Source organism: Tachyglossus aculeatus, chromosome 24 (assembly GCF_015852505.1).
Source record: "Tachyglossus aculeatus isolate mTacAcu1 chromosome 24, mTacAcu1.pri, whole genome shotgun sequence".
In the NCBI taxonomy this organism is placed as follows: Eukaryota; Metazoa; Chordata; class Mammalia; order Monotremata; family Tachyglossidae; genus Tachyglossus; species Tachyglossus aculeatus.
The window spans coordinates 18,004,745-18,030,265 of NC_052089.1; the positions used below are offsets into that span (position 1 = coordinate 18,004,745).

The 25,521-nt window shown below is 38.5% G+C and overlaps 1 long non-coding RNA gene across 1 annotated transcript; it reads left to right on the top strand.

Annotated features, from left to right (window-relative positions):
• Positions 1-461: 461 nt before the first annotated feature.
• On the top strand, positions 462-25,306 carry LOC119945269. The gene is made up of 3 exons (XR_005456160.1): positions 462-536; positions 12,435-12,464; positions 25,164-25,306. It is a non-coding gene; the product is annotated as an uncharacterized LOC119945269 (long non-coding RNA).
• Positions 25,307-25,521: the final 215 nt, after the last annotated feature.

Sequence of the window (25,521 nt, forward strand, 5' to 3'; positions counted from 1 at the left end):
CAGCTGAACTTTTCCTTGTTTAGTTTAAGAAATAGGTGTCTCTTCATTGTTCATGTGAATTCAGCAAGAGATTTTCCTTTTCAAAATAAGCAGGGTAATTTGAATCTGAATGACACACGTAGAAAAGACTGTTTATTAGATGGAAATAGGAAAAGTAGTTTGGTATCCTACAGAGGTTGATCTATTTGGAGGAAATTTCAAACATATTCTGTTAGACTTGCTAAGAGTTATAATTGTCTCATTATTCAGATAAACAATAGGACAGCTCTTTGAAAACCCAGATGAAGTTTCGGAAACATCCCTCAATAAAGACATGCTGTACTAATAGCTGTAAAAAGCCCACCATGCTACATCTTTTGAAATGATGCTGGTTTGCACCCCCTCAGGAGTCACATTGATATTACCCAGACTGCCAATGTGCACAATGTTGTTCAATATATTGATTTTTTTATTTTTTGCTTAGGAAAAAAAGTATCAATTTTCCAGCTGAGGATCAAGATGAAAATCACTCCAAGAGAGATTGGATGATAGAGAAGGTAAGACCTTCCCCTGTTGACAGTCTTCTGTCTGCCTGATTTTATTTCAGCATTTAATAGCAGGAAAATCCAGTAAAGTGTGACAGCCATAAACTAAGCTAATTAAATGGTTTAATCTAAGGTCCGGGAAAGTCAATATTGAGGAAATGTTAGATTATATTTGAAAAATGCATTCATAAGGTCAAGCTATAGGTTTCTCAAATTCTATTAATTGGTTTTTCGTGTTTTCAGAAGGGAACGCAACATGCATTCTAATAAAATCAAAGTGTCTTTAAATATCACCAATGGTAAACAAACAATGAAATCATTTGGGGAAAAAACCCTTGATCACAAAGGATGAAATCTATTTCTTTTTTTTTGATATGGTGGCAATGAAGCAGTTTAAAAATGGCACTGGTTCAATTAATGTAAAAACTATTCTCAAATGTTTTAAGGGCCCTCAACACATATGTTGAAATATGAAACATGGCTGAATTCTTGTTTATATGTCACCTAGCAATACCCTTTCAGCCTGCTATTTAATTTTTCAGGCTCAGTTTTTTAAGGGCATTATCCTTCCTTCATTCATGAAAACTTTGAACATATTTTTTCCCTTGTTCAGTTTCCCACACAGATATACCTGTTACCCAAGGGAAAAAATCATTAGGTTTGTCATTCAAAACGATACCATATTTTTGTTTCACTCGAGAGACTAGTACCTCTGATGGGGCATGTGTCAAAATTCTAATTTAACAGCATAAGAGAACGAATGCTTTTTGTTTGTCAGTTCCAGCACTAAAGACAATCCTACTTTGATGCTCCAAATTGATTATATTCACCCTAAGGCAATTTACCAATAACCTGTTGCAGGTTGAATTCATTTAATCTATGTGTTTCTACTTTGTATTAATATAATTGACCTGATTACTGAATTAATCTACAATCTGGTTGTTTAAATGTTCATTACTAAATAACCCTTGTGTTATGAAAATAACATTTTTGTTGAAAGAAATGTTTGTTACTCTTTTACTCAAAGACATCTGGATTAGTTCAAACATGTTTAAATTTATTCTGCCACCAAAATTCAGAAGTCTTCAAATTTGCCACTTGGTTGCTTTTCCTAGCTCTAATGTGTTGTAGTCAGTGTAGTTGTCTCAATTAAATTTGCAATTATATAGTAGGTGAAAAGCTAAGCTTTTAAAGTGCTCAATTTCTAAAATTTGACATACTAAGGGTAAATTGCTTGGATACCATGTTGAACAATAAGCTTTTTGAACAACAACTATTCTTCTCCAACAATTTTCCAGTTGTGAAATGGGTTTGTGAAAACTTTGATTACAATATTTCAGAATATAAATTTATTTTTTATTACATTTTAATTACATTTATTTCAGTCACAGTATTTTGTGCCATGGCAATTATGAATAATTGCTGACATTCATCCATCAGCCCTTTGTACAGTTTGACAACACACTCTTAACTTTCGATTGCTTCTTCAAGAAAGCATCTTTCAATGTCATGTTCTATCTTCCTTTGTTCCTTTTTTTATGGTGTTTGTTAAACACTTACTTTGTGCCAGGCACTGAACTAAGCCCTGGGTTAGATACAAGAGTCTCAAGTTGGATGTAATCCACAGCCCACGCAGGGCTCACATTCTTAATTCCCATTTTACAGATGAGGTAATTGAGGCACAGAGAAGTTGCAAGAGCGTGGGCTTGGAAGTCAGAAGGTCATGGGTTCTAATCCCAGCTCTGCCACTTGTGTGCCGTGTGACCTTGGGCAAGACACTTCACTTCTCTGTGCCTCAGTTCCCTTATCTGTAAAATGGGGACTGAGACTGTGAGCCCCATGTGGGACAGACTGAGCCCCCTTTTTCCTCTCCTCCTCCCCATCCCCCCCGCCCTACCTCCTTCCCCTCCCCACGGCACCTGTATATATGTTTGTACATATTTATTACTCTATTTATTTTATTTTATTACTCTATTATTTTACTTGTACATATCTATTCTATTTTATTTTGTTAATATGTTTGGTTTTGTTGTCTGTCTCCCCCTTCTAGACTGTGAGCCCACTGTTGGGTAGGGACTGTCTCTATATGTTGCCAACTTGTACTTCCCAAGCGCTTAGTACAGTGCTCTGCACACAGTAAGTGCTCAATAAATACGATTGATTGATTGATAATATTATTATTATGTGACGTTAGTTGCCCAAAGTAACACAAGACAAGTGGCAGAGGCAGGATTAGAATCTGGGTTATTCTGGCTCACAGGCCCATTCTCTATCCTCTAGGCCCTGCTACTTCTGCTTCTTTTTTCAGTGTCACTGAACATATCTGTAATACATCTGTGATTTATTTATATTAATGTCTGTCTCCCCCCAACACACACACACCCCCCAGACTCAGCTCATTGTGGACAGGGAATGTGTTCATTTATTGTTGTACTCTCCCAAGTACTTACTACGGTGCCCTATACACAGTAAGAGCTCAATAAATGATTGAATGATGTGGCGCAGGCATTGGAGTCAGAAAGACCTGGGTTCTAATCCCACCTCTGCCACTTGTCTGCTGTGTGATGTTTGGCAACTCACTTCACTTGTCTGTGCCTCAGTTACCTCATCTGTAAAATGGGAATTAAGGCTGTAAGCCTCAGGTTGTACAAGGACTGTGTCCAACCTGATTAGCTTGGGGTTGTTAAACCCCAGCATTTAGTACAGTGCTTAGCATATAGTAAGCGCTTAGAAAATGCCATGAAAAGAAAAAGATAAGACAATGATTGTAAATTGTTCCATTGAGTAATCCTGGCATTAAGGGTGACAAACAGTGTGGGGTAGTGGAAAGAGCACAGGCCTGGGACTCAGTGGACTTTGGATCTAATCCTAGCTCTATGACTTAACCCCTCTGCGACCTTGGAAAAATCACTTAACGTCTTGTGCTTCAGTGTCTTCAAATGCAAAATGAGGATTCAATACCTGTTCTTACTTAGAATATGAGCTCCAGGAGGTAACGGGTCTATATCTAACCTGATTAAGTTGTATTTACCCCCTCACTTACAACAATGCCAGACATGAAGTAAGTTTAACATACCGTATTTACTATTAATAAGCCTGAAAAAATGCTAATTTATCAGCCCTCATAATAATAACCATAATAATAGTAATAATGGCATTTATTAAGTGCTTACTGTGTGCAAAGCACTGTTTTAAGTGCTGGGGAGGTTACAAGGTGATCAGGTTGTCCCAGTGATCAGGTTGTCACATGGGAGGCTCACAGTCTTAATCCCCGTTTTACAGATGAGGTAATTGAGGCACAGAGAAGTGAAGTGACTTGCCCAAACTCACACAGCTGACAATTGTCAGAGCTGGGATTTGAACGCATGACCTCTGACTCCAAAGCCTGGGCTCTTTCCACTGAGCCACACTGCTTCTCATAATAATGATGGCATTTGTTAAGCACTATGTGCCGAGCACCGTTCTAAGAACTGGGGAAGATACAAGGTAATCAGGTTGTCCCACGTGGGGCGCTCAGCCTTAATCCCTGTTTTACAGATGAGGTAACTGAGGCACAGAGAAGTCAAGTGACTTTCCCAAAGTCACACAGCTGATCAGTAGCAGAACTGAGATTAGAACCCACGACCTCTGACTCCCAAGTCCGTGCTCTTTCCACTAAGCCACACTGCACTTGACCGAATAATTCTGTAGGTAACACAGAGCTAAATGCTCACAGAATTCTGGCACCTAAGCAGTACAATGACCTGAAACTGAAGCAATAATCAAGGAAGCAAAAAACCCAATGAAGAAAGTCAATAGATCTTTTGGGAGATGGTCAAGACAGAGAGCTGGTAGCAAGGTATAATGGCCTGATTACCTTGTGCTTAGTACCAGTGCTTAGTACAGAGCTTGACACATAGTAAGAACTTCAATCAATCATATTTATTTAGTGCTTAATGCATGCAGAGCACTGTACTAAGCACTTGGGAGAGAAGAATAATAGAGTTGGTAGACATATCCCCTGCCCACAGTGAGCTTTGTCTAAACAGGAAGACTGACTTTAATATAAATATTGTTATAATTAATGTCGAGCTGTCCAACCTTCTCCATGGTTGAGACCTGGGCCCCACACAAATGCAACATTTGATTCCTTGATCGGTTCCATCAGCATTACTTAAGGGTTCAACATTGAAGTCCTACTATGAAGTGTTCTTAAGGATATTGTCCCTCTGATGCCATGGGCATTCTCTTTCACCACCATTGTCTCCCCGAGTGACTTGGGACCTGAACTTGATTTAGGACTCCCCCTCTCATAGCAGCGGCTGAAACCATCGGGAGAATGACTGATTAAATGTAATTCTTCTCTCTGTGGATCTTGAAAGGGAAATACTAAGAGTTGTACGGAAATTGACTCGTGCTGCAGTCAGCAGAATAAAGGATAAATGAAGGTAGAGTTGCAAATACAAGTATATGTTGCCCCTTGTTACCTTGATAGACCTAAGAAACTGGCCACATTGTTGTCTTAAAAACATTTGACAATTATACGTTTCATAACTGTACCCTGAGGATCAGGGAAGCCGGGCTTTGGTGGCAAAGAGTTTTGTGTTATTAAAGGACATTGACTTTGAAAACTAGGGTAAAGGTTGAGATTTCAAGCTTTGAACAACTTTGTACCCTTATGGGTATTTAAAAACACTATGCAAATGAGATATTTGGAATTTTTTCCCTCATATTCAGTTTGCTTTTTAGATTCCTAGGAGATAAAAAATTAGAGCAAAAGAATGTGCTGGTGCTTGGGTGAATGCTGTGCACTGTTTCAGGCTGTGCCTAATCTGTATCTGATTTTTCTATTTTCCAATTGCATTGGTCTGACAGCAGCATTGCCACTTATCTCAGTAAATTCAGAAGAAAACTATGTTAGGATTTAGTGTGGCAAGCGAGTCACGTTGGGTAGCCGGATATATTGGTCACTGTCTGGTACGGATTTCATTTCACTACATCACAACAAGCAGTATGCCTTAACTGCCCTACCTCCACAAACCACGCTAAAGCTACTTTTACAATCTTGTCATTTCAATTTTTCACACTTTTTTGTTGGTTTAGTATTTTGACAGTCCTGTCCCAGAACACATACAAATATGTAACACTGTATAAAACTAAAATCTTAACATCACAATTGTCAAAGCTCCTGTCACCTCTAGAATCATTTGAAATATGACCTTGAACACATTCCAAATATTACAGATGTTAGATTTCTCAAAAACTGTATAAAGACTAATTCACAATACCTTGTCCTGCTAGTTTCACTTAGGTATATATTACAAAAGGTAAGAATTAGAATTGTCTTAAAAATTCAAGGATGTTAAAAAAAGATGGTGGCCAACAGCTTTGAAACCAAAGACTGACTTTAAATGATTTTGGTGGCATATGATCTCATTTTAGTCTTCTTTCATATCTCTTGTTAAATCTTCCATTTGGTTGCAGGAGTCTAGCTTTTCTGTAGACTATTTGGCCAGTGTGTCTCCAGCCAAAGTGATCCAGACAGGGGAAATGGCTCAAACCATGGATTGAATGTGATAGATGGGTCGAAGGCATCAGGGTGGGTGGGTTGACTGCTGTGGAGAGGGATGGTTGGTTGATTTCTGTGAGGAGTAATGATGACAGTGATGTTTATTTCTCATTTAAGTTTGATTCATTTCAAAGAACCATAAGTGGAAAAACTGGTCCTATCTTGACATGTTTCGTAAGTGAAGAATTAGTCTGATAGCTTTAATTTTAATTTATCTTCCTATATCCTTTTTCCTTGGGATGTGATAAATAATGTTGCTTCATCCCTATTTTGTTTTTATCTCATTTTATCTTTGTTTTATGGGGAAAGTTTCTGCTTTAATTTATTGTTCTGGAATTTGGAGTACCTTTCCATGTAATAATAAATTGTTAGCTCCCTAAAGGCAGGTGAAATTTGTTACATTTTTCTCTGCAACCATATATTCTCCCCCAGACTTTCAAAGCCACTACTGTAACAGCATTGACTGTTGTTTTAAAATCTGTTCAGGTTGTCATTTTGGTTTTTATTAGATCTATTGCACAAGGCATCCATCTGCAATTTTCATTAACTATAGATTTCCTCTCTGGAGAATTACCTTGACAATGTCAATACTTACACAATTTTTTACTTATTGCCCTTAGGACTTCAATTAAAATTCAGAAGTATCCAGAGTAAATTCTTCACAGTATCTGCCAACTTTCTCCTCATAATGATAAGCACTGCTGTTATTAGTATTTATTGTAATTTCACAGTATTTGCTTAGTTCTAAAAATAACTTGGGAATAAGAATAAAGGTAGAGGGAAAGGCTTTGAGATGTTATTGAAACACGTTGGGTTGTGGAATTTTAGGAACAATGGCATGAAAAAACCAAGGTTGTTTTGATTTGTTTTTTCTAAGAAATAGGTGTTATCTAACCCAATTATATTTTACTTGAAGTAGCATAGGTCTGTACTAGGAGAGGTCAAAGTTGGGTGGAAAAATTCCATCTTTTATAACAATATCAAGACTTCTGTCAGTTAATAGCAAATAGTAGAATGAGGCTAGTTTTTCCACTTTTTAAAATAACTAGTTTCACAGTTGTGATTAAAGTTTGGAATCACGTTACCTCCAGGTGTGGGACTTCTCAAAAAGATGAATAAAACAATTGAGCTACTACGTCATGTAGCAGAAAATTTACTCTGAATTTATCATATTTTATCTCTGATAGATATTCTAACCAGAAGCTGGTATTTTGAAAAGGGTGAAACCAAATCTGCATATCACCGCTTTTCCCTTCCCCCTCAAAGCTATAGGGGGAGAAGTCGACTTGTCAACAAGGAGACAATTACTTCTGTTTCTCAGATGACTGTTTTTCTTTGTGATAAGATGAAGTGAGCTGTGTTCTCCCACATATAGAATTTATTGTATACTGAGTGGTATTGGAAGATGTTCTAAATGCCTACTAATGATTCCAGTACATTTAAAAGACATTTACCTTGCATGATAATTTGAGATACATTCAAGACCTTCAAAATGTCAATGGATAATTGAGCTTAATTGAATTTGTGAGGTTAAACCCACAATCATTTAGGATTTTGCAGAATATTAAATCACCCAATAATTAAGCAGTACCCACCTCAGATTTGGAAGTCCAGGCTTTGAGAGTGATGAAGAGCAACAGGACATATTCTGACCAATTTAGTCATGATGGTGTCAATTGCAGGACACTCGTATAGGTTTTTCCAGAAGTATTATCACTCGTATTATTTATGCCATTCCTGGCGAATGTGACCAGCATGAAAAGAAAACTGACCAGAAGTTGTCATGTGCAGAAGGTCATAGGAGGAAAGGTGGGACTTGATTTATAACCTTGCTTTGTACCTCCACTCTAACAAGAACATTTCTGAGTAGCAGAGAGGTGAGTGTGGAGGGGTGAAATTAGGGTTGGGTATTACCTTATTTCCAGACGGAGATAGTAGGAAGAATAGTCATGTCCATTTTACCTTTAAATTGTAAATCCTCTATCTTATCATGGAACCTCTCTGACTATATCCATTCATTATGCAGCTCTATGGTTCCACTTAAGTTGATTGAGAACCCACTGAGCAGCGTGGCTCAGTGGCAAGAGCCCGGGCTTTAGAGTCAGAGATCATGGGTTCAAATCCCAGTTCTGCCAATTGTCAGCTGTGTGACTTTGGGCAAGTCACTTAACTTCTCTGAGCCTCAGATACCTCATCTGTAAAATGGGGATTAAGACTGTGAGCCCCACGTGGGACAACCTGTTCACCTTGTAACCTCCCCAGTGCTTAGAACAGTGTTTTGCACATAGTGAGTGCATAATAAATGCTATTATTATTGACCTTGGTTCAGGAACTAATCCCCCATTTGTTGCATTGCTCCTGTGAGAAATTTAGTTCTGATACAAGATTTTGACACAAAACACAGTTTTGAAACAATTATTTTCTCAAGCTTGAGTACTTCCTATATACTCTTTTTTAAGAAAGATAATGCTTAAAGAAAAAGAATGTCAGAACAAGTAATTGGGAGTAGAATTTGTAAATACCCATATTTTTCTTCCTAGAGACAGTTAATTTGAGTTCAGAGCACTTTTCTAACTTTCAACCTTAGTTATCAAAGGTGTTTGTGACACTTGCACATTCTTATGTTCTATTGAGCCTGAAGATAGGTATCCTGATAATCTGTTTAGGCCTGTATCTCTATGAAAAAAGAGGTAATTTTAAAAAGGTGGGTTTTTTTTAAACAAAGCCTTCATTTGAAAATAGAAGTTAAGTACACTGAATTTTTTTATGCCTGCTTTCTCTTAACTGTAAAGACCTCTTCATCAATGTAGATAATCCAGACATATAAAATTGGATGGATTGAAAAAAGATCAGCATCTGGATTTTCTCCAAGCACTGTGAGGGGCTGAGATAGTCCCCAGGAAAAACTGTTTGAGTGGGCTAGGACTTTGAGGATGTATGTGTAATGAACTCATCTCTTCTTCAATGAGGTGGTCTCCTACAAGCCACTGCCTGTCTTCTCCAAGAAGCCAGGAGAAGCAGGGCTCCACAAAAATAACTATTGTTAGTGAGGGAGATAACAAGAAGGAAGTGGGGGAAGAAGGAGGAATATTGACCATTCATTCAATCGTACTTGTTGAGCGCTTACTGTGTGCAGAACACTGTACTAAGCGCTTGGGAAGTACAAGTTGGCAACATATAGAGATGGTCCCTACCCAACAGCATGCTCACAGTCTAGAAGCGGGAGACAGTCAACAAAACAAAACCTATTAACAAAATAAAATAAATAGAATAAATATGTACAAATAAAATAGAGTAATAAATATGTACAAACGTATATACAGGTGCTGTGGGGAGGGGAAGGAGGTAAGACGGGGGATGGGGAGGGGAAGAAGGGGGAGAGGAAGGAGGGGGCTCAGTCTGGGAAGGCCTCCTGGAGGAGGTGAGCTCTTAGTAGGGCTTTGAAGGGAGGAAGAGAGCTAACTTGGCGGATGTGCAGAGGGAGGGCATTCCAGGCCAGGGGGAGGACAGGGGCCGGGGGTCAACAGAGAGACAGGCGAGAACAAGGCATGGTGAGGAAATTAGCGGCAGAGGAGCGGAGGGTGTGGGGTGGGCTGTAGAAGGAGAGAAGGGAGGTGAGGTAGGAGGGGGCGAGGTGATGGAGAGCCTTGAAGCCGAGGGTGAGGAGTTTTTGCCTGATGAGCCGAGGGTGAGGACTTTTTTGCCTGACTACCCTTTGCTTCTACCAAATGAACATTGCTTCATCACCAACCTGGAACTTGAAGGCTAAATCTCAGCCGCAGGAGTGGCAGGGTCTCTGTGTGTCTATCTTCCTGTGTCTGTCTCTCCTTGACACATATCCTCAGCACACAGTCAAACAGCTGTGGCACCAGAAAGTAGAATAATTATTATGGTATTTAGAAAGAACAGTGGTTGCAGTCAGAGCTGCCATTATGTCATTTTTGGTAAAGTATGAAATTTATTTGGCAAAAACTACAGAAACCAGTAGAGGTTAGAGTTGCAGTCACAGTGGCTTTTTTGTCTTATGCTGTCAAGTCATTTCCAACCCATAGTGACTTCATGGATACATCTGTCTCAGAAAGCCCCACCTCTATCTGTAATTGTTCTGGTAGTGTATCTATAGAGTTTTCTTGGTAAAAATACATAAGTGGTTTACCAATGCCTTCTCCAAGCAGTAAACTTGAGTCTCCGTCCTCGACTCTCTCCCAACCTGCTCTTGGCCAGCACAGGTGAATTTTGACTTGTAACACTTGGTAGCCACTGCCCAAGCTAGGAATGGAATGGGTAGGCCTCTGCTGGACTCTCCCTTCCATAGCTGAGACTGATAGAGTACTGTGAAACTCTCCAGGTACAATCCTGAGAGGAGACAGTGGTTTTTACTTAATGATATTTCACCTACCTTCCCCTCCTCAGCAATGGGTTCTCCACAGCTGAGGTTTCTAAAGGTCACAGCAATCCTTGACCAGATTTTCTTTCTCTGAGAGTTAGGATTTAGGTCTGTGAAGTTGGGTGGATCTCTGCAGATGTGTGTTTCTAACTCTAGCAACACATTCCTTCCTTTCAGACTCAGGAAGCTCAAGTCTTTCTGTGACTAGAGTAGGACATAAAATGCAACAGCAACTGTTTTCTAGTGTAAAAATATGGAACATCATAGATCATCCTTCTTTCTCCATCTCAGCTATTATTAGGTTATTAAATCTATCCCCTCTCCAGGGCAAGATAGTTTAAATAGATAATTTGATTTCATTTTTTTCCTCGGTCTTTTTATAATCTAATGCCCCTAGCAGGAAGGATACATTCATGCAGTGGGCACATTATAAATGATTATATGCACTATAACCATTAAAAGCACTTAAATTATTTTTACATCCTAGTTCAAGTTCTGCTAGCCACTTGCTGAGTGACCTTAGGCAAATGGCTCAACCTTCCTGAGATTTAAAAAAAAAATTAAAATATTGGCAATATGAGTTTGGTAGAATGTTTTGACATGTAGAGATAGAAAAAAATAAATTCTATTGGTACTAAACTTAAACATCTACTATAGCTAGATTGTAGCCCAAAAGGAAACTATTAGAAGAGAGAAAATAATACATTTTTGTTTCAGTTTTTAAATTGAATCAATTTTAAAGTGATTGTAACAGTGGTAGAATCCTGCACTTGGAATTGAAACCTGCTATATTGTCCTGATTCACACTCCCTCATTTCCCCCTTCTCTCCCCACTACACACACATGCACATTTCTAGCATGTTCGCCAAACTACCCAACCTATGCAAGCTAAAGTTTCCTATTTAAAATATAACTAATGATTCATATCAGCTGAAGTCACGGCATCTCAAATTCAGAATTGCTTTTTGGTGGCAGGAGAAGAAAGATGTGTGGAGGAGGGCTAAGCAATTATTTTCAAAGTTATAAGAAACCTGATAATACCTACCGCTTACTTACCTACTGGGTATGCTATCAGGATTAATTAAATACAATCAGTTTAAGCACTTGAGTTATTTAAAGAAAAGAACTATAAAATACAAAGTAATCATTATTCACTTAATACTATCTGCCTTTAATCCCCCTGTTCTTACCATGGGAATGTGATAGTTTGGAGCCATAGGTAAGCTATTTTTTTAGTCCTGGAAATGCAGTAACTATTTTTAGAAGTTGAAAAAGATGTCACTCAGCCCTGTGTGTCATTTGTTCTCAGGTACAGATTGTTTGGCATTGCAAGTCCTGCCATTTGCAGTTTCTGCTTCACATGTTGCCTGTTTCATGTAACTTTTAACTCCAGTGCAGGGTGATGCTTTTCTCAGTATTGGGGTAGGTAATGATTGGCAATGGCCATAACTCATCCTTTATCAAGAAGGTATGGCATTTGATGGGAGCCAATTAGAATCAGTGTCAATGCATGGTTTTCCACATGATATGGTAAATCAATGACAGACTAGCAAGCAATGTTTCATGTCTGTCACTGGAAAGAATTAATTTCTGGGTGGCCATTTTGTATACTCACTTAAAATCATGCAAATTCATTCATTACCATTATTCATCAGAAAAATGAAGAGAAGTAGACCTATGGGTTTTGCCATTTCATTTTGAATTACAGACATTTTGAACACATTTTCATAGAAGGACATAGAATGCACCCTACCTCATCATTATTGTCATTACAGTGCTCTGCACACAGTAAGCTCTCAATAAATATGATTGAGTGAATTAGAAATGATCATTCGTAACTATTCTTGTGATTTATTCTTTTTTTCCATTCATCCTACTGCTTATAAAGTTTATTTAAGCATTGAAAGAGATTTTGAGTTGAACTATTGTGGTGAAGACAATAAATGATCCTTATTCTGTCTTTGCTGTCTCCCAGGTGCAGGAATGAACAACCAAAAGCCAGAAGGTAGAAAGTTTTCTTTAACCCTCTCTGTGCTCTTTGCCATAAAACTGGTAATCCACCAGGTCTGATACATGGTCGTTGGGATCAAAATAACAACCTTTGATCCCCACTGTACCTAGTTAGCTACTAGAACTAAGACTTTGCTCTATGCATTGAACACAGTACAGGTTCAATGAGTATCATGGATTGATTACTTGCTTTCTTTGGGGATCTGAGGGATCCCAATCTGCAGAGAGGACGTTTGGAAAGGGCTGGGCTATTTCTACGTCCCCTCGCTTCCCTGGAGAGATGAGAATGGTTTTGATCTATCCAAAGACAATGTGTACTCTAAAGGCTTTATCACAAGGGGCACTTAATGGAGCCACCCACCACTACTGCATTTGTGCACAGAAGGTAAAAGTCAAACTGCTCCCATCCATACCATTCCTCGACTCCCACTGCATCACCCTTGTCAGCCATGCCTCTAACTGCCCTTACGTGCAATTAACTAGTCACATTCAAAAATACCAAGATGAATTACGTTTTGGAATATAAAATAATTATAGCAAAGTCTTCCGGTTGGCTATTGTGCAGACCCTCATGAAGGCTCAATTGGAATGGTGTGCTGTATTTTATATGTGGCTCTCACTCTAATTAGCACATTCTAATTTCAAGCTTAAAAGAAAACCACCAGAAGCATATGGCTTATGACATTTTATTGTTAACAATCTAGCTGTATGTCATACTGAAAGACAAAAATCCAATTGTCTCTTCTTTGATTCAGACTGGCTTTCTACATTTTTATTTCTACTGGATAATTAAATAACCCAAACAAGATAAAAATGAGTTACTTAATTTCTTTAGGAATCGGAAGTAGTTCAAGTGGGAAACTACTTTGCTAAGGATGTGTGTGCGTATCTTGGGCTGGTTGAATTAAGAAGCCTGCTAATTTCTTTTCACCTTTAAAAATTTAAATCAAATAGAGTGCCTGTTTTTCACATTTAATGTCCAAATTGCCTACTTTCCCCTAAGTAACTACTGGAGTCCTTGAAATTTTTTTTTTAAACAGGGAAAATTTCCAAATAGGCAAACTCCATCTTAAGGATCTAACTGAGCATATAATGGAAACAATACATTGTTTTTTGTTTCTTCTTTTAAAGGAAGGCATCATGTCAGTGGTTCACTCTTATGAAGCAAAGGCATGCTTTACTGGTTTCTCTAAAGGAAAAACAGAGAGGTTTCACCTAGTGAATTGAACACATAAACATAGCTTGAAGGAAAAAGTTGAGTGGTTTCCCCCTTCTTTTCTTGAAACTTTTTTTTCTTGCTCTAACAACACTAAAATTCTGAAATTTTAGCTATTCATCACGGATGTGTACTTTCTTTTATTCCTTTCTCAGTGTCTGTCATTTGAGTGATAGTTTATAAAGCACTTCATCCTTTCTTCTGGATAAAGAAGTATCACATATATCATTAATGTTGGCATTGAAATGAATTAATTTTCAATAGTACAATAGCTATTGTGAATTTTTTTGTGAAACTAGAAAATGTATGCTCCATGAAAGACTTTATTGGGTAGGAGACAGAGTGTGCCACTTATATGTTTGTGGTTGCTCTTTTAATATAGCATGAGAGATTGAGGAGAAAAATAAAAGATGCTTATCTTGTGAAATATTCTATTTGATGTAAAATATTAGAATGTGCTATCTAGATCTAGGAAATAGTTATTTTCACTTAACCATATGGGGTTACTGTGTCAGTTAAAGGTGTGAAGTTCTGTGAATCTAGTTTCTGTAAAATATGAATCACAAAAGGGAATGGCACAGGATTCCAGCCTGTAACTACCTTTGTGAAATCTCTATGGATAATAGCTTCCATTATTTTTTTAATGTGTAAAGAATTGTTTGAAAGATACAGTGCAGCTTTTGATCCTTTGTGTGGAAATGTAACTCAGTTTAATATAGATGAGGAAACTGACTCCGTGGCAGCTGCAAGATTATCTAGAACTACACAATATCCTCATGTCATATTGATGCTTAATGTACTGTAGCCAGGGAATGTAGAAATTAATGCAATTCATTATGTTTGAGATGAAAGTGATGGGCTATCACCAAGTTCAGACATCCTGCCAGGTTGCCTTCAACAGAAACCCTGGCAGAAGGTCACAGTAACTATGGAGGTGACTCTCCCGTCAACTGCCTCCTTGGCTTTAGTGCTACGTCTCAGCCACTGGCACTGTGTTATGGTCACCTTTGACTGTAAATGGGTTTTCTGTAGAAAAATTCTTTCATACATTTCAGGGTGATTGTTGAACATACCATTCCAGTGGGAGCAGGACTGGTAGAGGCAAGGGACAGTCTAAGTGGCACAGAGCAGAACTGAAATCAATTCCGTTTTACAGATTCTTGTGCCCCAGATCATCACCATGGAGTCAGGCTTCTCTTTTCTTTGTAATGAAAAACTTCCCCATCCCTGTTGCTCCCTAAGAGTGGGCGGGGGGTAGGGGGAGGAAGAAATACAAACAGACCACTTTCTGGTGTTCACTCAAGACTTTTATTGACAAGCTAACTACACCTTTAGGAAACTCACTCATGTTCATAGCCAAGTTGGTGGTGGTTCTCTGGACATCTGGGAGGAGGTGGACATTTATAGCATTTTTTTAAAGTTGTGAAATAGGAAATAGTCCTTGTCCTATGGTGGAGTCACAGTTTATTTTATCTTGAATTTACAGATGAGGAAACTGAGCTCAGAGAGGTGAAATGCTTTGCCCAATATCTCACAGAAGGCCAGTGGCAAAGCTGGGAAATAGAACCCAGATCTATCACCCAGTTCCGTGTTCTTACCTCTGGGAGCTCCCAGTGAATTCTGGTTGCCTCAGTTCCTAAGGCGACCTATCAGTTGCTACTTTTCCCAACTGCCCCCACCTCCAGGATCCTGAAACTCATCAAAACTTCATGGGAAGGTATGGTAATATCACACATAACCAGAGGTTCTTTGGATCAAAAGTCAGATCAGCCCAAGACTTCCCCAGACTTCTTAAAACAAAGGACAAAATACAGTTCTCCTGGGCAGAGACTTGTCTTTACTGTGTTTGGTTGGTCTCACTACAGTTCCTACCCCACAACCATTCAAATGATGGGATGGATTATGGGGTTGATGAAGAGCTTGATTTTTAGCATGTTTTAGGATGCAGTGAGAGGTTACAGTTGGAATATTCTGTGGACAGTGAGAACCTGGTAAAATTCAAGGTAACCCCTAGATTGTGCTCTGGCAGCCAAATGTTTACAGTGCATAGGGGAAGCTCTCTGACAGGAAGATTTCCTCCCCCCGCCCCAAGGACTAAACTTTCAGGGTATAATAATAATGAGTAATGGTATTTGCTGAGCGCATTCCACGCTCCAGGCACTATTCTAAGCACTGGAGTAGAATACAAGATAATCAAGTTGGACACAGTCCCTTTCTCACATAGGGCTCACAGTCTTAATCCCCATTTTACAGATGAGGTAACTGAGGCACAGAGAAGTTAAGTGGCTTGCCCAAGGTCACACAGCAGACAAATGGCAGAGCAGGGATTAGAACCCATGTCCTCTGACTCCCGGGCCCATGCTTTATCCACTAGGCCATGGCAGTTAATGGATAAATGAAGGACCAGTTTAAAAAAAAAAAAAAGGTTAGAAAAATCTGAAGAGATCTGTGAGAGTATGGCGTAACTGATGGGTTCCAGAAAAAGGTGGTGAATGCTGTTAAAAGTTCAACAGATTGAAGGATGATTACAAGGAAGTGGAGAGCAGGAGGCCATGCCAGCACTTAGAACAGTGCTCGGCACATAGTAAGCACTAAGCAAATACCAACACTATTATTATTGGAAAGAACTTTCAGTGGTGTGAAAGGGAGCTGAAGTCAGATGGCAGAGGACCAAGGATGGAATTGGTAGTAGTGAAATCGAAGCAAAAGATATAAATGCCACTATTTGAAGAGACTGGGCATTAATAGAAGAAATTTTGGGTGAAAGCCAGAAGAGGCCATGTAATGGCTTGTCTAGAAGTGGGAGTACTGAGACATGATTTAAAAATAATTGGGGAGATGATAGAGATGGCTGGATAAAAATAATTGTGGTATTTAACAAGTACTTACTAGGTTTTAAGCATTGACATGAGACAAATTTATCAGTGAAGGGTATTTACTAAGCACTTACTGTGTGCAGAGTACTGCACAAGAAATTGGGAGAGTACAGTATTTCAGAGTTGGTAAACACATTGCTCACCCACAAGGCATTTACAGTGATAAAGCTCTTCAGATGGATAAACACGGAGTGGGGTAGGAGGACAGAACTGGAAATGTGCTATATTTACCCCAGCTACCCAGACATTCTGTCAAAGAAATGTGCTGTAACAAACTTTATTAGGGTTACTGAATAAAGAAACCAAAAGAAACCATTTTAGTGGCTAGACTAATTTAACAATAATAATTATTATTATGGTATTTATTGAGTGCTTACTATGTGCCAAGCACTGTTCTAAGCACTGGGGTAGATGCAAAATAATCAGGTAGTCCCACGTGGGGCTCACAGTCATAATCCCCATTTTTACAGATGAGGTAACCAAGGCACAGAGAAGTCAGGTGGTTTGCCCAAGGTCACAAAGCAGACAAGTGGAGAACCTGGAATTCTTCTAGACTGTGAGCCTGCTGTTGGGTAGGGACCGTCCCTATATGTTGCCAACTTGTACTTCCCAAGCACTTAGTACAGTGCTCTGCACACAGTAAGGACTCAATAAATACGATTGAATGAATGGAATTAGAACCCTTGTCCTATGACTCCCAAGCCTGTGCTTTTTCCACTAAGCCACGTTTTCCTGGATTCAAACAATATATTAAAGCCTAGCTTAATTTAACTAGTAGAAAAATAACAATCAAAAGTTACAATGCAATATATATATATATATATATATGTATATATATTATAATAGCACATAGCACTAATGGAAATTATTAAACTTTCAGAGTATAACATAATGTGTTTTATAAGAAGCACTTGAACATTTTAGGGAATAAAATGCACAAGCATTGAGAGCCCAGACTTGTAGTTATCATCATCGTTATTACTGTGAAAGTGCACAATACCCTGGATAAGAAGTATTGTAAAATGCAGAGTTGCTACCTAATGGATTTACCCACCAGATGCTTAATCTCCCATTTAAAGAGACAGCAGAAAATTAAATGGGATCAGGCACTGAACCTTTACAATTTACTGGCCTCCATCAATGAAACAAGAACAAAGCATAGCTCTGTGTAGAAATTTACACTTGTATCTGGATAATTTAATTGCCTTATTTCTCCCAGGAACTGAATGTTGGACACTTCTGTGTATTTTCAGTGGTAGCAGCTTGATCTTCTGTTTCCTTCTATCCTCTCTCTAGACACACTGCATGGGCTTCCCTTTTTACACAGCTTTAGCTTTGATGGCACAAAATGGTGTCTATGCCATTTTAGCTTTGCTTTTAAAGGAATCACCATGTGAAGTGCTGATTCCTGGATACAGGGATTTTTATTACTGTCTTGAACCAAATGATAAAAAATTGTCTCCTGCACTGATGGAGAACCTGGATTATTTTCCAGGTATGGATGCAGATAGTCGTAGCAATGTAAGGGGAAGAAAATCTGGGACATTACAAAGTGATCTTGGAGATTTGAAGTCTGATGCCTGATATGTCTGAGCATCAGGTCCTGTCTTTGTTCTTTAGATCTTATTTCACCATTCTGTGCAATGTTTTTTGATTCTTTTAAAGAGATTAACAATTGTACTGCCAGTGAGTCAAGATCAACCGATTAAAATGTGGGAGGGAAGGAAAAAAGAATCTTTTGAGCCATTTAGCATTCTGTAGGGGTTGGTAGTTACGGAGGATGCCAAGGCCTTTCTATTCTGGCTGTATTAAACTTGATAGAAAATTTCCCAAGACATTTTCAGTTATTATCTTAGTCCTTGTCTAGTAAACGAAATGTCTGCTGGAAGGAAGAAAACCTTTCTCAATTCCCCCCTTCGGTTTCCACATTCTACTTTTGTTAGTGTTTTGCCTTTCTGCCTGGTTACTAATTCTTCAAACCCGAATTGTTTGCTTTCACTCATTGCCCAGCTCAGATATTGCTGCTGTCCTTTTCTCGATATTTCTGTGAGCTGTTATGATTTTAGGATGATCAAACTGAGGGAAAAACAAATGTGTTTTAGAAGAGTTCCTATGGGGGGGGGGGGAACCCCAGACTCCTATCTTTTTTTTTTTTTTTCCCCCATCTGGAACCTTTTTATTCCTGTCCTCGACCTTTACCCGCCTTTCTGGGTGTGCAGCATTTCCTTCCTTGGCTTTAAGTTTTATCTGTTTCACGATGACTTGTGCTGTGATGTGACTGACATCTGTAGTTTTCCATCACTGCAAGGCTGAGCCTACTGACCACTTATTTTCTGATGATATTTCTCTTTTCATGGCTTGCAGCTAATATAGGTTTGTTTGACCTGGCAGTGGCATTTCTGCTTTTCAAACCGTTGGTTAGTTCCAGGGCTAAACACTTTGTAATCATTGCCTACAATTTAACTCGCTCCAAATTCTACCTGGGCTAATAGTAGTGATAATGGTTTGGATATTATTTCCTGCTTTTAAATGAAGTGAGCTTGCCTGTATCGACCTAACTGATTTTTTGGTCTTTGATTTTTATTGTCAGCTCGACACATGGCTGTTTAACATGCATTAAAAAGCAATAAAATCCAAAGACTTCCTATCCTAATATATTTTCCCTCAACTTTAGCCCTAACCCAAACTGCCTGAAACTTTGTTTGTCCATTCCCTGTAAGTCAGGTCTAATAAAATGGAATGGCAAATGTGAAATACCTAAAAATTTCAGGTCTCCCAATAAGATTTTGACATTTCATGTCTGTGAGTGTTTGATATTTGTACCAAAGTCCTAGCCATGGGCCAAACAAGTGGAAACGTCCTGCGCGGCAATATCTGTCTCAGCCAGGAAGCTGGCTGTGAAAGTTATAAGGAAAATTAAAGAGCTGTTCAATGTGGGTTTGACATTGAACTGACAAAAGTGTAAACGTCAAATCAATTGGAGGATTCGTGTGGGAAGAGGATTTGATAGCCTCCTACTCTCTTTGGGAAACAGATAGGTAATACGTTCACTCTAAAGCTACTAAAGCAGTAGAAGTTTTTCTTTATACAGTGTCTTTTCCAGAACCCGTGTCCCTATCTGGCCTAGATGTAATTGTCAGAAACATTATGCTTGGACCATGGGACAAGATCTGACAGCAAATTAACAACCCAGTTTTTACGCCAGGCAAGAAGGCAAGCAGAGAATGAGATGTGGTAGCTTTGTTTTGAGTTCCTTTTGTAACTTTCTGCCTCAAGTTATCCCACTTTATGTTCCTTTTGACTTCTTTGTAACTGCTCCAATCCTTTGATAGTTGTGTTCATTCAATTGTATTTAATCGTATTAAGTGCTTACTGTGTGCAGAGCACAGAATGCTGTCAACTCATGGTCCCCAGCCAACAACTGGGAGTAAGAGGGAGAAGTAGAGGGAAAATGCCCTTTGTAATTTTGCTTCCGAAGGTGAAATTTTATCCCTGTGTACTAGGGATGTTTAAAAGATCAACAAGTACTTCCATCTCTGCATGTAAGGATTGTCTCTTGCTCTGCTGTTGGATTTACACATAGTAGTGATATTTGAGTGCTTAAATACAGGACACTGTGTGAAATGTTTGTTTGCAGGACACTGTTTTTAATTTTGCCTTAGTGGCAGAATCTTCTCAAATCCTCAGTTCTGAAAGAGCCACTTGATTCCTCATTCCCAGATGACTCAGTCATTTACTGTTGACCAGCAGTACAATCTGCACTACATCATTTGTGGGAAGAGGAGATATAGGATTGGTGACTAGCTGAGAAAATCATCATCATCATCAATTGTATTTATTGAGCGCTTACTATGTGCAGAGCACTGTACTAAGCGCTTGGGAAGTACAAATTGGCAACATATAGAGACAGTCCCTACCCAACAGTGGGCTCACAGTCTAAAAGGAAATGAAAAATGAAATGAAATGAGAAAATGAGAAAATGAAAAAGACATACTTGTCATCTGCATAGAATTGGTAGACAATAGGTATAACCTTGTTATTTCTCTTATGCAAATTTCCTGAAAAAATCTATTATGGGTGATGAATTTTGCAAGGACAGAGATCCAGGGTAAATGGTGAGAACTGTCATCTGCTTAGTGCATCTCTTCTGGGAACTGTAATGTAAGGTTACTTTGGTCCCAGTACATTCCTGACTTTATTTTTAAAACGCACTTATTTTTCAATCCTGAGTTAGGAATCATTGTCTCAGAATACCTGCCAAAAGAAAAAACATAAAACTTGAGATATGAGAGTTCTGAATTTCTCACCAAATTTTGAATCTCAATGATGGGAGGTATGAAATGACATAGAAAACAATTGAAAATGACTTTTCAATATAAAAAAGAAAAGATGGCTCACATTTTAATCATTTGTCTTTCTTGATTGTCAGCAGTTAAGCACAGTTGTTGACTTCAGTAGCTTCACTAGCAATCTCATCATTTATTCCCTCTGCTGTGAATAACAACATGAGGTTCAAATAAGTGCACTTGTGGATATAAGAACATGCTATGTCTAGTGGCATCCTTATCAAGGGTGTGGACTAAAGCACTGCATCAGCTTTTTGGTGATGTTCATTTCTGCTATGGTGTCTTGGGTCATTTGATGTCAATTTGGCTCTCTAGTTCTAGTTTGGCCCACTACAAACTGAGTTTTTCTAAAACCAACCCATTCCTGGTTTTTGCTTTGTTTTTAATGACAACCTTCACTTTGATGCTTTAAAATGGAAATATCATTCATCTCTCACATTTTCCCCCATTTTTGTGCTGTCTACCTTTTCACCATCCTATTGGTCTCATTTCAATTTACTTTCATGGCCTATATTTTATAAACCTATAGTTCTGTCTATTGTTATATTTCTTACAAGTATTCGGTGACTGCTTAAAGAAGCAGCATGGCCTAGTGGAAAGAGCACGACCTGGGTTCTAGTCTCCTCTCCACCACTTGTCTGTTATGTGACAGACAAAATTAATTAATCAATTGTATTTCAGTGCTCTTAGTGCAGGGCACTGTACTGAACACCTTCGGAACATATACATTTTCTTTAATTCATGCCCCAAAGTGAATTTTCACTCGAATTTCCAGTGTATTTCAGATAACTAAAGTTTGGTTTTTTAACTGTAAATAAGTAATTCAGGCCAAAGGCCTCGATTTTATAAATTTTGTGGAGCCTTATTGTGGCTATTTGTCATTCCCAATAGGTGGAACAAGGCAGAACAGGATTGAGGCCCCAGGATGATGTGAAAAGCATGGGTTACTGATGAGCCAGCAAAGCTTATTGAAATAAAACTGTATTTTGTATAACAAAAAGAAATAGAGCTCTTGTCAATATGTGGTTGCTGTAGATTTGCAGTGAGAAGTATGCAAATTCTACTTCTACGTATTCCCAAATTTCTTGGTCACTCTCTAGCTATGTTTCTGGGATAAGACCAGTTTGATTTTTAAATCATTCCCTATTGATTCTGTGGTTAATTCCAAATGAGGTATTTCACTTGGTGTTTGGATAGTCACGATGAATTCACGGCTTGTTTCAGGGAAGTACGACTACGTTGGTGCAACATTTATTGATAGTCCAAATGTTTGTAAACATCCAGATGTTCAAATGTTATAATGCATGAGTTTCCTTGAAGGCAATATCCCTTAGTGTGCCATAATAAAACTTTCCTAATTTTCTTTATCTCCTTTCCTATAATGATGATGACAGAGTCTTTTATGATAAATGATTGACAAACCTTGATCCTCTCACAAAGACTTTGGGGCCATAGAACTGCACCAAGAAATTTTTAGTGTTTGCCCAGTGCCCCTTGCACTCCTTAATTGCTGCCAATCACATACCCGCTGGAGCAATAGGTGCAGTAAGTGAATAGTCAGGACTGGGCATAGCACACTGCCAAATGCACATGAGACTTTATGTGCAAAATCGTTTACAGCCAAATTGACCTCACTATAATGCTGACATAATGCCAGGGACCAGCTGATAATTGATAGCATAACTGCATCAGTAGCTGCTGTAATTAGCCAGCTATTTCATAATTCCCACTGAATCTCTCCACCATGCAAGATACCTTAGGTAGGTCTTTAATCAGAACTCTTTACCACTTGGGACTTAACCAAAAATGACATTCCTACTTCTGGCTGTTCCACACCCCACAACTGAGGTGTGGTGTGGGTTGTATTTAGGGGGCAAATATGTGAAGAGTTTTGGCAGAAACTGGTATTAGCTGACCTATTTTGTCATCAGAAGTCCTAGATGTCCCCTGAGGGAGGGAAAGGGACCATGTCTAATTCCTACATGGGTAGTCTTTCCCAGCACTTAGTACAGTGATCTACAAACTAAGTATGAATAAGTATTACTAAATGTTCAGTTAAATGAATATTCTGATTTGGCAAGGGAAGAAAATCAGTATGACAGTACTACCAGGCTATAAACTGTAGACTGACAGTGAGAAAGTTCAAGAGGGGTTTGGGTAAATTCATGAACTGTCTATTAGCGGAAAAATTTGTGATGTAGAGGATAAAAAGGGAATGTGTCTACTAACTCTGTTGGATTGTAAACTTCAAAGCTCTTAGTATAGTGTTCCGCAACACGGTGAGCATTCAAGCCATTGATTGATTAAAAAGTAAGTTATGTTAGTTGGTACTTTCCAATCAACATGGTGATTTTTGAGGAGGACAGCTGGTACACTTCTCCTTCAAACATGATCACCATTTCCGGGAAGAGAACAGTAGGATCGACAGACTATTGGTCTGGTCCAGTAATGGCTGTGCTTGTGCTCTTAAGGCAGGAGAAAATAAAATATATTTCCTTCTGTTTCCTCTTACCTGGGTACATGGAACATATATCAAATTCCCTGTTGATTTAAAGTAAACGAGTGACAGATGGAAGACAGTAGAAAATCCATTATTTCATGGAAAATTTAATTTTTGCCAATTATGGAACCAGCATGCTCTTATAAATTAGGTAGCACTTTCCTATGCTTGTTGACCTTGACAAAGGTCTGATATTGCTTCTCCATGAATTTCAAGAAGAAATATTTAACTATTTCAACATCCATTTTTCCATAATTCCATTTCCCATTAGTTCATTGGATATACAAAATCAATTGATTAATCTATTGTATTTGAGTGGTTACTGTTTGCAGAGCACTATCCTAAGTGCTTGGGAGGGAACAATATAACAGAGTTGTTGGACCCATTCTTCGCCCACAGTAAGCGTATAGTCTAGTTTAACATTCAAAAATCAGAGAGACCTATAATAAATTCCATCCTCTACATAAGAGTAGAGGAAATGTTTTATGCAGCTTGATGATTCTCAAGAATCTGGAAGGTAAAGTGGCCTCATTTTGTGTTAGACACATAATAACAATCATGATAATTATGAAATTTATTAAGCTCTTACTATGTGTCAAATACCATACTATGTGCTGTGGTTGATACAAGCAATTTGGATTGGACACGGTCCCGGTCCCTGTCCAATGTCAGGCTCACAGTCTCAATCCTCATTTTACGGATCAATCGTATTTATTAATCATACGGATGAAGTAACTGAGGCACAAGAAGTGACTTACCCAAGGTTGTGCAGTAGACAAGTGGATTAGAACCCATATCTTTTTGACTCCCATCCCCATACTCTATCCACTTCACCCAGCTGCCTCTCTGATACATACCTGAGCATCCTTTATTATGGTGAAGTGGTAAGTCAATAAATGAAACCATTTCAATTTTTTAAAATACTGTGCTGTTTATAAGGCCTACTCCCTTTAGACTGTAAGCTTGTTGTTGGCAGTGAATAACATGCCACCTCTTTTTTAGTGTTCTCTCCCAAGTGCTTAGTGCAGTGCACATAGTAAGCATTCAATAAATACCATTGATGATGATGCTGCTTACATTTGAAGTAATAACTTCCCCAAATGACATTAACATGACTCGTTTGAAAGTTGCTATTAATGCTTCTGTAAATTAAGAGCATCTGTATAAATTCATCCCCAAAACCATTAGAAAATGAGAATCTAACCAGTCCATAGTTGACTTATATTGTGTGAATATTAATCATCCCTTCAGTCCATTATTCTCTCTTGAGGACAGCGATAATGAGGAATTTTTGGAAGAAATGTATGATGGTTTCCTTCCTTGACATCTATTCTCATAGTTAGGAATGTGTGCCAGATTCCAGGCCATTTACTTACATCTCCATTTAAGAGAGGGCAGTTTTTTTTTCTCTTTTCCTATTTACACTCATTTCTTAGTTTTCCTCAGACTTCCCTTTTCTTTCTCACAATTTCTTTCTCTGACATGCAGTCTCTTACCTTCTTCATGTGTATTTCTGAAGTGCTGTTAGGTCACTGACCCACTGTAGGATAATGTGAGCATGAGTGATTTTAATTTGCGATTTAAAATTGTAGTTATATTCAAGCCCTTAGGGATTCTCACACTTGGAACCAAACCCCTTTCCTGAAGCAGAAAGAGGTACCATCTTCCCATTTGTGCATGTATCTACTAAATTCAATGTGTGACTACTCATTTTCAAGTGTTTTAGTCAAAAAGATCCCCTTGTTTGTTCTTCCAGCAGGAAGTCGAATATTGTTGCAGATCAAAAAATATACTTCCTTCAAAAAGAAAAAGGACTCAATAACACCTATATTTTCCACTGGGATGTTCCACTTAGCAGGAGTTAGGTACAGTATACATTCAGGCCAATAACACATTCAACCCTGCTCATCTCTTCCCCATTACTATCAAACAGATTAAATTTTCTGCACAAAGATATGCTTATATTGCTCAATTATTTCCCAAATCATTTGATTTTTCAGTTGATGTATCATTTCCACTTTTTTTGTCACCTTCATTAACAGCTTTGTCCTGGTTTATTTCATCCCATTTTCATTCATTCTTACTAGTTGAAGCTCCACTGTGAATTTGTCATT